This window comes from Panthera pardus, unplaced genomic scaffold, assembly GCF_024362965.1.
Source record: "Panthera pardus isolate Hobbes unplaced genomic scaffold, ASM2436296v1 HiC_scaffold_1, whole genome shotgun sequence".
In the NCBI taxonomy this organism is placed as follows: domain Eukaryota; kingdom Metazoa; phylum Chordata; class Mammalia; order Carnivora; family Felidae; genus Panthera; species Panthera pardus.
This window is the reverse complement of record NW_026526654.1, coordinates 37,542,763-37,554,826: the sequence shown is the minus strand read 5'-3', so window position 1 is coordinate 37,554,826 and position 12,064 is coordinate 37,542,763. Positions and strand designations below refer to the sequence as shown.

At 37.7% G+C, this 12,064-nt stretch overlaps 1 long non-coding RNA gene across 1 annotated transcript; it reads right to left on the bottom strand.

Moving 5' to 3' along the window:
* Positions 1-303: 303 nt before the first annotated feature.
* Positions 304-2,591, bottom strand: LOC109264010 (uncharacterized). The gene is made up of 2 exons (XR_002078528.1): positions 2,443-2,591; positions 304-714 (listed from the first exon to the last, which is right to left on the bottom strand). It is a non-coding gene; the product is annotated as an uncharacterized LOC109264010 (long non-coding RNA).
* Positions 2,592-12,064: the final 9,473 nt, after the last annotated feature.

Sequence of the window (12,064 nt, the reverse complement as noted above, 5' to 3'; positions counted from 1 at the left end):
TATATATATATATATTTCGAAAATAGATTAGACAACATTCTATAACACGTTGGAATTTTTTTCATTTGTCAAGTAGTGTTAAATTTCATCAGAGCTACAATCAGATGGATTCCATAAATTTTCTCAAGAAATGTTTTTATTAGTGTTTAACTTTACAGATATCAAATAGATAACCCAGAAGTACTCAAAAGCAATCATATTAGTTTTCTGAGACAGATGGGTAAATGAACACACAATTCTGTGCCAACAAAGAGCTTTTACTTTTCATACGTACCATTAATCATGACCACCTTTACACATATGGTGCTTAGGAAACATTTTACTAACTTTGTCCCCAAATCATCTCACAGGACTGATTTTTTAAGTATTACATTATTTTTTACAGAGGAAAAGGCTTGATCCAATTTATAGCTCTTTTGCTTTTAATCCCTGGTCTTTTTCCATGTTTGGTTCCCTTAGTGCTTATAACACATTTTTCTTCTTTTTTAATCTGGGAAAATTTAGCTTTGGAGCACCATCTGTTCCATAGTGAAGCGCTTGTATTCAGCTTCCCAGATGGGTTGAATAAGAAAAAAAGGTTAAATGATTTAACTTGAATCCATACTGTGAGTCATCTGCCCTCAGCCCAGTCCTAACAAAGTGAGAGGTTTTCAAGGGTTTTTTCTTCTTCATTACACTAACCTGAAGATCACACAATTTTCAGCAGAGCTTTCTCTGAAATAGAAATAGAAATAGAGTAGCAAATATACTCAATATTGTTGGGCAATAATTTGGATTTCAAATTTATTTCTAACATGCAGCTTTTCAAAAATTGAAAAAGTGTTTCCTTTCACAAGAAATCAAAACTTAACTTTTTCAGTATCAGTGCTTCCTAGCTGTTATTCGAATCTCTTTTCTCTCCCTTCCAGCACATCTTGTAAGCTTCCCCCATATTAATCTTGTATCAACACCCCCTTTTCTGCCTCTCTCCTGAAGAGTAGGCAGTTTCTTCCTACCAACAGTGTGCAGACACTAGCTTTCCAGAGAGTGCCTGAAATCCATATTCTTCAATAATTTTCTAGTTTGAAGTGTTAGTACTTCAGTATAGTTGCAGAGTTTGCATAGAAAAAGAGCCCTGTTATAGAGTTTGGATAGCAGCAGATGTCTATATGGGTAAAAGAATGTGTATTAATTAAATTAATTGCATTTTAATAGTATGAGAAGAGGGTCAAAGTTGATTTATTTAACCTTGACCAAGTTTCACTTGGTGTAATGTTCTAGTCCAGAGACTGTGATGAAGTTCAAAAGAAGTAGAGATGATGGCTGCCCTTGAGGAGTTTGGTCTCTAGTAGGAACCATCATCAAGGTTGTCTCCATTTAGGGCAGAGACAGATTATTTCATTAGTGAACTGAACTATGACAATCAATTTAACCAAAATCTGATGATGGACTGACTTTTTTTTTTTTTTTTTTTACTGAATTGTTCTTCCTAACAATTGATCTAGTTATGCATTTCAACGTGGTCAAAAAATAGGAAGTCACCTCGCCCTTAATGTTTTCTGCCAAGATGTCCTGTTTTCTTAATTTACCATTAAGTTATTATTTCTATTTAATTAATACATGGACACATCTTTATATTTTATACTTGAAACCATAATGATTCAATATCATTTATCTCCCTCTTAAAAATCTGAAAAAAAAAAGTCTTACTTTTAGGATTAGTTTCAGTTTGAAAAAAATAAAGTAACTTCAGCATAGAGGGCTTATAAATGCACCATAAATTAATATACATATAAAATGTGGTACTAGGCTTAGCTCATAATTCAGCGACTGTTCATTACCTTCACAAGAAATGTGAAGTAGTATTGATCCCTCCAGCAATTCCACAGATCTAGAAAATTAATCTGAATATTTATGTCACACGAAAGTATTAATAATAGCAACAACAATAAAGAGATTTTGAACTTCCAAATTTATTTTTGTCTGCATGAGGTTTCAGATGTAGTTATCTGTCCACTGAGCATCAATTTTAAGTATAATTAGTCGCCTCCCTTTTTTTTTTCCTTCCCAGTAAGATTGTAATCTTCTTGGGGAAAAAATGATCTCTGTTTATTCAAGACTATCTCTGCAGGCCCTAGACTAGTGTCTGGAATATTGTAATAATATTTTGTTGTATTGAGTTGCATTGGAGACCATCTGCCTTCCATTGTAGGAGCTCATGGATTACAGGAGAGGCAATATTTAAAGAAATCGTTTTAATCAAAGAAAATAAGGATTTTTATACCAGTATGAACAGAGTTGTGCAAACAATGCAGAGCTAGGGTTACAGAGAATTCACTAAGGAAACAGCATGCGACTTGAGTCTTGATGGATGACTGCGGCCATTCAGGTGGGCAAGGTACCCCAGGCTGAAGGAACAGACTTGATTTTCAATAAATGGAAATGAAAAAGGATCTCCCTTACCTTGTTATCTTCCTCATTTGGCCAAAGAGTTGCAAAATGTTGAATACATTTCTTTCAATCACATACAATTTAGAAAGATGCCAGCATGACCAGATGGATGGTTTTCAGATTCACACTTTGGAAACACATGGTGCTTCTCTGAGGCAATTGTGTACTGTTTCTTTTTAAATAGCAGAAAGCATATGGGAACAGGATTGGATCTGTCAGCTACTATCAAAAGATTGGTGAAGCTTCTAAGATAAATTAAATCAAAACCTATAAAGTGACAAAAATTTTTATCATATTTTGAAATTCTAAAGTTTCACATTTGTAGATACATGGACATTTAAAAGGAAAAAAACCCCCGACTTTCCATAAAATCCACAATCCCTGCTACAGCTGCCAAATCTGAGGCAAAAAAAGAGATACAAGGTCAGTGTAATGAGAGTCTGGAAGAATTTCATTGATCAAGCATTAAGTTTTTCTACTCTTCTCTGGTTTATGAATCTCTTTTCTTAAGCAAAATATGTGTTTGTCTATTTTCCACCAATGTCTCTTTATTTTCTTAACACAAACATAAAAACAAGCAGAAAACAATTACAACATCAAACGTTATATGTATGAAAACACCTGCTTTAATTTAGCTACCTTAGGAATTATGGTTGTCTATTGTTTTGTGTGAAGGTCTCTCTCTGTGTCCTGTTGTACCTTTAAACAAGAGTAGATGTGAGTGAATTCACACCGATTCTAACCATAGTGCTTCCATGGAGGAGTTTTATAACCAGGTCAAATCTCCCTAATGCTAGACTTAAAATTCTACCATATTCTATGTTTTCTATGGCAATTTATCTTTCCCCAAATTATTATTATGGGATTTGGGATGATTAAACTTCAAGGAGAATGATTTCATAGGGCTGAACCTAAGGAATTAAAGGAGCTTTAGATAGCAAACCTCTATTTTAAGGAAACATTTGTTTTCAAGGGGTAGGACTTCCTTTGCCTTTTATCCCTGCAGAGTCCTTGATCCCAGATAAAGTAAATGGTCTGCTGGTGGCTTTGAAGTCATCGGCTATCCTTCACTCATTCAGGAATGTGCATGCTTCTTCTTGACCCCTGTGTGCATAGAACTTTGCTTCTAAAATCTGTTACATGCCAATATGAATTTGTCAATTTAAATCTGGAATGGTAATGTAAAAATAACATTGTCTGTCATTCTTATTTACTCATCCATTCCATAAACACTTACTGACTTCTGGGACAGATGTTAGATGGGCATTCAAAGGTGGATGAGGTGTATATCATGACTTCACAGAGTTTACAGGCTGTTGGGGAAATTAATATACAAATAGCTATAACACAAAGAGTAAATTGGTAAGTATTATAAGAAAGGAATAAGGGGAGTGTTTTGGGAAACAAAAGCAATACATGGTCATAAATGTTTAATATTCATAGACATATTGCTGATTTTTCAGGGAATTTAGAAAATCCTTTGACACAATTAAAATGTTTAAGTGAAAGTCGGCATATCAAATGTGCACAACTAGCATGAGATTTTATATTTCTACGTGATACTAAATCATTATCATCATCCCAACTTATTGGCAACTCCTTTCTATGTTTTAACTACAGGCAAAACCAGAAAGTGACTACAAGATGGCATGTATTTTTTTTTATTTTTTAAAATGGGTTTGCCTGCATTTTGAATCTGATTTTTATGTATCTAAAACCCTAATAGAAACTATCTTTAAAAAATCAATATTTGATATTGATCTCAACTTTACAGACACAGTGTGCTCAACATATCTCGTTATTTGTTTTTAAGTTTATTTATTTATTTTGAGAGAGAGAGAGAGACTACAAGTGGGGGAGGAACAGAGAGAAGGGGAGAGAGAGACAGAATCCCAAGAACCCAATCCCAAGAGAGAGATTCCACTGCACTGTCAGTGCAGAGCCCGATGCAGGGCTCAAACTCATGAACTATGAGGTCATGACCAGAGCCAAATTCAAGAGTCAGACATTTAAATGACTGAGCCACCTAGGCATCCTCAACATATCTGGTTATTAATGGTATTTGGCTATTAATGGGTAAGCTCTATTTATGTTTTCAAATTTACTATTCTAAATTGTATCAGAAACAAAAGCTCAGAACCTGGTATACTAAGAAGCTGCTTAGCTCTCACATTCATATGACTGAAAAGTATTGAAAGCATGTTTGTTAATTTCTCTGTATTGTGGCACATTGGAATGTTTCCTAAAGCAGTACTGAGTAGGAGCAAAGAAGCAGAATTATTGCCACAGGAATCAAGATGATGGAGAAACAGGCCTTAAGACTGGATGACAAAGTAAGTAAGGAGTGGAAGAATCAAGGAGTGGAAGACCTCCAGGTCAGTAGTCAGAATGATAAGAGGAGCCAAATCTCATTTGGTAAACAGACTGAGAAGACAGTTCAGAAAGAGAGGGTCTTGGAGTTTCTTCACATGCCTTCTGGTTAGTGTTGCTGGGGCAGACATGGTAACTTAAAAGAAGTTGCCGCTTTGGATCTATCTTCATTTAGTTTCTGAATAAATATGTCTCAGATCGTCCTGCCACCAAATATTTATGACATCGTATTTGTCATCACCCATGCCACTGCAGTTTCAAACTCTTTAGCATATGTCAAGAAATAGTGAATGATCACCAAGTACTGAGCCAGGCCCAACCAGCTGCTCTTCTCCTACCATGACTTTGCAAAGCTATCACCCTCATTTCCCAAATTTCCAAATCAAATCAGGGTGACTAGTGACTTTGCTAAGTCAGAGGCGCTTGTGAAAAAATTAAATTAGTATTAGTCAATGAAGACTATATCTAAATTCCAACATTAAATAAAACATGGCCCACAGGAAACAATAACTTCCAGCCTATGCTTTGTTAGTAGAAAAAGGAGCATTTAAACACCAGGTTTCTAGAGGCTGTGCCAAAAAAAAAAAAAAAACAAAAAAACAAAAAAAAAACAGTTCGGCTGTGCATATTCAATTATAATATATGCAAAATCCAATGTCATAAAGTAAACATAGGCTGATAATTAAGCTTGTTTGCCATAAGTAGTGCTTTATTTGAGAAATAGAGGAGCTCGCATTTAATTACTTTAACATCGGTGATTTCTTTGCTAACCATTCTGCTGTTGACTGGAGTATTGTCACATTTTACAGGTTTAAGCTCCCACCCCAAAACACGACCAGGGTGCCAGATCTCTTTGCCTCCAAGAATATTGGCCTCTAGGTAGACAAAAAACTAAAGATAAAATAAAGCTTTTTATTAATAGCAAAGTTAATACCGACTTCCCGAGAGAGGGTCAAATGTGTTTCTCCCTTCCTCCCACTCGAGCATCACAAAATCACTCATGAGCTTTGATGGAAAGCCACCAGCTTTACTCCCTGTTGCTGAGGATTCTGTGCTGGGACAGAGCCACAGACACCTAGGAGTGGACACCAAGCAGTGGGTTGGCTATGTCTACATCTCTCTCTCTCATCTACAAGTTTGTCTCATCTTGTGCTTCCAGATGGCTGCAGCATCTCCAATATAATATATTACATTACACAAAGTAGTGAGGTCAATTTGGATTTCTCTTACTGACCTGTGACTCTCTTGAAGGCCAACTGTATTTTACTTTCTAATCCCCAAGATTCCTAGGACAGTGCCTTCCATACTATAATTAAAGAGAGGGAGTTTTTAAATTCAAATAAATTCTATAAGCACTGTTTTAAGTAGCGGCCAACAGTAGCGTTGGAATGTCATGTGGAAGGAAAGCTGGCTCTCTCCCGTCAAGCCTCACGTGTGAACTTACTGAATTTCCCACACGCTCTCACATGCTCAGGAAGCTGACTTTGTCTCGTGGGCACAGAGCTACATTAACCTAGCCCGAGAAACCAATGAGTGAAATCAAAATGTCAGTGGATGACTTTACAGTGAGAAATGTGCACACATTCTTCTCAGCTCACATTTCTGACTTAGAGCATCTTTCCATCAGATGTAGCCTACAGCATGATAGAAAGATACTCAAGTTGTCTTTACGAGCACAAGTGGCATTAATGGGAAGAGGCAACACATTACCATAATTTAAGTTTAAACTGCATGGTTTCCAGTAACCCAGCTAGTCTCAGGATTGTTTCCAAGGAGACAGTATCAATTATGGTTTAAAGAGAAAAGTATTTCCAAAAAAGAAATAACTTTTATAGGAATTTAGAATTTACTCATTTGGTCTCCTTTTGCATAACTTTATACTTAAATGATTAACATTTGTCTTTTCTTATTTGTTGCTTAGATGAGATTTTATTTTATTGGGGAAAAGAAACAGCCTCCTAATTTTAATATAATAACCTGGAGAGTAGATAACATTTCCAACATAATAATGACATGCAGGATTTTATCTTCAGATAAATGAAAAATTTTTAGAAAAGTTTTGAGCAGCTACATGAGAAAGCTGGACAGGGGTGGGGGTGCTGGTGGGCTGGGTGGTTCAGTTGGTTAAGTATCAGACTTTGATCTCGGTTGAGGTCATGGTCTCATGATTGAGAGACCGTGTTTCACTCCACTGAGTGAGATGGAGCCCTGTGTTGAGCTCTGCGCTGGCACAGCAGAGCCTACTTGGGATTCTCCCTCTCCCTCTCTCTCTGCCCCTCTCTTTCTCTCTCTCTCAAAATAAATAAATAAACTTAAAAAAGAAAAGAAAAGCTTGGGAGAAGGATCTACCGTCGTGGAATTCATTCTTGTTATGGAGTCTACTCTGCAGCTTGGACGAAAGCACTTATGGTGTCAAGAACCAAAGCACAGAATCATTTTTAAATCTCTGCAAATTACCTATATTAAAAGATAAGTATGGGATATATACATGTATAATTTTAATCACTAAATTAATCAAGTACATGCTTAAACAATTTTCATTCAGTACCCTATACTGAACAATTATGGCTTTGGCAACAACTTTCTTTTATTATTATTATTATTATTTTAATCTTTATTTATTCTTGAGAGAGAGAGAGACAGAGAACAAGCCGGGGAAGGGCGGAGAGAGAGAGAGAGAGGGAGACACAGAATCTGAAGCAGGCTCCAGGCTCCGCAACTGACAGCACAGAGCCTGACGCGGGGCTTGAACCCATGGGCCCTGAGACCATGACCTGAGCTGAAGTCAGATGCTTAACCGACTGAGCCACCCAGGTGCCCCAACAACTTTCTAATATAGTTATTGGAAATCTCCCATGCTATTAAGACACCTTTACTACGTTGCCTGAAGAGAAGAATTTTTATCCACTGCCCCATTACCTCCTCGTATAATAGTCATGTAAGGATTAAAGGTTAAAACTTAAGTAAAGGCCAAAAATATCTGTTCTTCACTAGTGTCCAAGACAGGCACCTCAAAAAAGTTATCTTTCTAAGATAAGTGTTAAGGACTGAATAGTCTCCCTCTGCCCCCAATTCATAAGGTGAAACCCAAATCCATATGTAACTCTATTGAGAGATAGGCCTTTAGGAAGTAATTTAGGTTAAAAAGAGGTCATAAGGGTGGAGCCCTAATCCAATAGGACTGGTGTCCTCATAAGAGGAAGAAACCCCGGGAATGCTCAGGCACAGGAAAAAGAGAAAAAAAAAAAAAAAAGGCCATGTGAGGACACAGCCGGAAGGCAGTCATCTGCAAGCCAGAGAAAAGCCTCAGGAGAAACCAAACCTGCCAGTGCCTTGATCTTAGACTTCCAGCCTCCAGAACTGTGAGAAAATAGGTTCCTGTTGTTTAACCCACATAGGCTGTGGTATTTTATTATGGCAGCCCTCGCACACTAATACAATAATGTAGCAGGCACTTTTCGAGGGGTCTGCTCAATCATGTCTCCCCCTTTGCTAAGAGTTATCCACAAATGGAGTGGATCCCTAAAACTTCATATGTAGTAGAAGACCTCAACCTCACGGTTACAGAGGCTCAGTTTTATGGAGAATCCCCAGCAAAAGTTAGGGCCAAGCATATTTTCTCTTTTGGGAAATTGAGATTGGGCATCAGAAGTGCTCATTAACTTCTATGTGTCTTTGAACTTGGGTCATATAAAGTGGTGTTTGTTGACCATGTACACAGACTATCCCACATGTCAGAGACCCCTACAACAGGACCCTCCCCCCCCCACACACACACACCTTTCTAGATGCTAGATAGTGCTATAAGAGTTTTACATATATTAACTCATTTAATCCTTACAACAACCTTCTGAGAGATAGGTTTTACAGATGAACAAACTCAGTCACAGAGAAGTTAAATAACTTGCCCAAGACTAAACAGCTGGTAAGTGGTAGAAGAAGTTTCAAGTCAGGTAGCCTGGCTCCAAAGTCCAAGTTCCTACCCACCATCTACAGTGCCTCTCCCTTTAAGAAGGGAGGGAAGGGGGGAAGGGAGGAACGTGAGGAGGGAGAGAAGACACTCACTCAGCTTTTTCAGCCATCCCTTTACATTCACAGATTTAACAATAATAAATTCTATTTGTAAGCAATACTGAACATGGGCCATCTGCAGGGACTTAGGCCTGACCAGGGCCTAACTGAATCGCATAATGAGGCAGTGCGTGCAGTACGGCAAGCGAGTGGCATGGTGGTCCCCTTGCCTGTCTGCCTCAGAGCAGCTTCTTGGTCTTCTAGATCTCATTACTGTAAAATCTTTTCCCTTGTGCAACGAACATCAACTCAGAGACACAATGGTGTGAATGCCGGAAAGGAGGCTGCATTTGCGATGTGAGGATAGATGTAAGAAACATGTCACTGGGAATGAAAACACAAGTCAGCGGAAATCCAGGAAGGAGTCTGCCTGAACGTTTTAGTGCTTGGGAATTTGGCAAATTGAGATTGTTTCCAGACAATATTCCTGGAATGTCCAGAGTCTTCCTAAGGTTTATCTGATTAATCAAATTAGCTTTGAATGTTTGGTATTTGGAGTTCCTTACTCCCATATGAGACTCACTGCTTTTAACTGGGAGTTTGGCAAACTTTATATATGGGAAACCCAGAGTGCTTTAAGATGTACTCATTTTTCAACTCATGTCACATTTGAAGTGTTTTACTAAAAAAGAGAAAAGTAAATGGCAGAAAATCCAGATCCAAGTATCCTTCTAAGATTAAATATGTAGAATTTAATTTTAGAGACATGATAAGATTATGTTAGGATGGATTTCTTTGTTTAGACATCATTTTATTATACTCAGTAATTTTATGGCTTTATGTTGAGGATGTAGAGTAATGTGACAAAGGACACTTACACAATGCTTTTTAATAGAAACAAGTAATAAATCTGTAAACTAAGAAATGTCTGACCATGAAAAATGGTAACCTTCAAACATGTACAAATATCAGCATATTGAATTTAGAAGTTTAAAAAAATAAAAATATATTGGCAGGATACATGCATTTAAACTAAGCGTCCTTATATGTCAGGACAAAAAAAGAGGGATCTCTCACCCACTTCTCTAAAAACATCTGAGACCATTCTTTGTCTAACACTGTGAAAATGCCAAGTAAAACCAACTCATGGGCCTCATGGTTTATCAAGAGTCTGGGTAGATGTCCATCTTCTTTATAGAGCTGGAAAGAGGTGAGCATACATAGAAAATGGAAGTGTCCTGACATGATTTGCAGAAGGAAGAAAATCAAGGTAGGCTCAGAACCCAGGAAGTACATTTAAATTTGGCATCAGAAGAGGATAGTTCTCTTTTGGGCTTTCCCATTAGAAAAAGCCTGCAGATGTCTTCAGGCTACTGGAAAAGAGCAATTTCTTGTTAGTTCTTTGTTTATCTCTAAAGCTTTGGGATATGCAAAACCAAAATATACACTAATGGCTTCTTTTTTTCACATAGATACAAAGCTTACTTGAGTTTTTTTTAGTCAGTTTAGAGGAGGAGGCCTTCCCTTATGTCTCCAAAAGTAGAGAACAATTTTGAAACTAACAATGTGAATCATGGATCATACAACTGTGAGTTTATTTAGATCTTACTTGAACTGTATTTTGTACCAGTTGACCTCTTAAAGTCTCCCCTAACCATCTATGTTTCCTTGTGATATTACATTGTAGCTACTCTACAGAATATTTTATAAGAGACTACCCCATTGTATTTTCTCCTTGGAATTTTAATATCCCAAGGTAGAAATTATTTGTACTAGAAAGGAATTATTTGCCTTCATATACAACATATCCATTTAAATTTTTTACCATAAGATTCCTATCTTCTTGCTGATGCATTTCCCATAAATTGAGATTAACCATCTTAATTTCCTAAATGGGCTAAGTCACTAATGAAATATGTTTCATAGTGTCACAGAATTGACTAGATCCAGATTGGTTTTAATTTTGCACATGCTTGTCATCCAAAAAGAGCAAGTTAAGGGAAAGAGAAAGGGAAATTATGAAAACCCAAAGCTGTTGTTAATTCCACCACATCTTAAAGTCTTCTTTCCAGACCATACCTGGAGTTCTAAACAGCCCCCAGTTTGACACCTCACTTTCTTGAGTTACAGACAGTTGCATTCCTTAAAACCAGTGACTGTCACAATGAAAGAGAAAAGGCTCTCAAGAGGAAGTAGCTGTCAAGGATGGCTAGACTGGAAATTGTACTTATCTTGACAGCGGTTTTGACTGTAATGGATTAACCCCCAGGATTAGCGTTTGCCTACTTTCACCTTTTCTTACCCCCCCCCCCCCCCTTTATAAGCAAATGCCTGGGTCCCTGTGATGTTGTTCTATTGTCTGGAGACATTTTTGTTTGTCACAGCTGGGAGGGGGCTGCTGCTGGCATCTAGTGAGTGAAAGTCAGAAATGATACTAAGCATCTTACAGTGTACAGGACAGCCTCCCTGCTAAAAAAGAATTATCTGTTCCAACATGTCAGTAGTGGCAAGGTTGAGAAGCCCTGTTTGAGTCCTACCTTACAAATGTCAGAGCATGTGTATAAATTCAGAGCAGTACTTATTTTGCCTCAATTTGTGCTTTTTTTCATTATTGATCTCCTTTAACGTGAAATAAATGGACACTATATCCTTCTATAAAAGAAATATCTTTCTGTGCTTAAAATAATTATCTTCTTGAGAGATAAGAAATATAATTAAGCTGACTCAGGTATGAGGTCAGTGAAGGAAAATTGCTTGCCGCTGTTGGAGAATAGTAATTTGGACCCAACTAAGTCATTCTCAGCCCTGGCTTCATAATTATAATCACCAGCGGAGATTTTAAGACATATTGATGTGAGGGCCCCACCCCCTGGAGATGCTGGTTTATTGGTCTCAGTTTGGGTCTGGACTCATGTGGCTGGCAAAGCTCACCAGACTGTTGTAATGCATAGCCTGCATTGAGAACCATTGGTTCCAGCCTGTGGGGCACCACCGCTATGCCTGCAGTTTCAGGAATGCATTGGAGGGTCCAGATGGAATCATTTTGGCGATCAGCTGGATAAATAAAATAGTTTCAGAAATTTACTCGTTCTAATACTCTTACTGGTTTTCTCTGGATGGACAGGGGTTAGAGTGAACCTCAAGATGTCCCTAACGTCCACCAGTACCTGCTAATAACCATCTGAAGGACTCCCAGGGAGAAACTAAACTCTCTGACTTTAAAAGCAATGCCATCTACAAGTGCTGGTGAGCA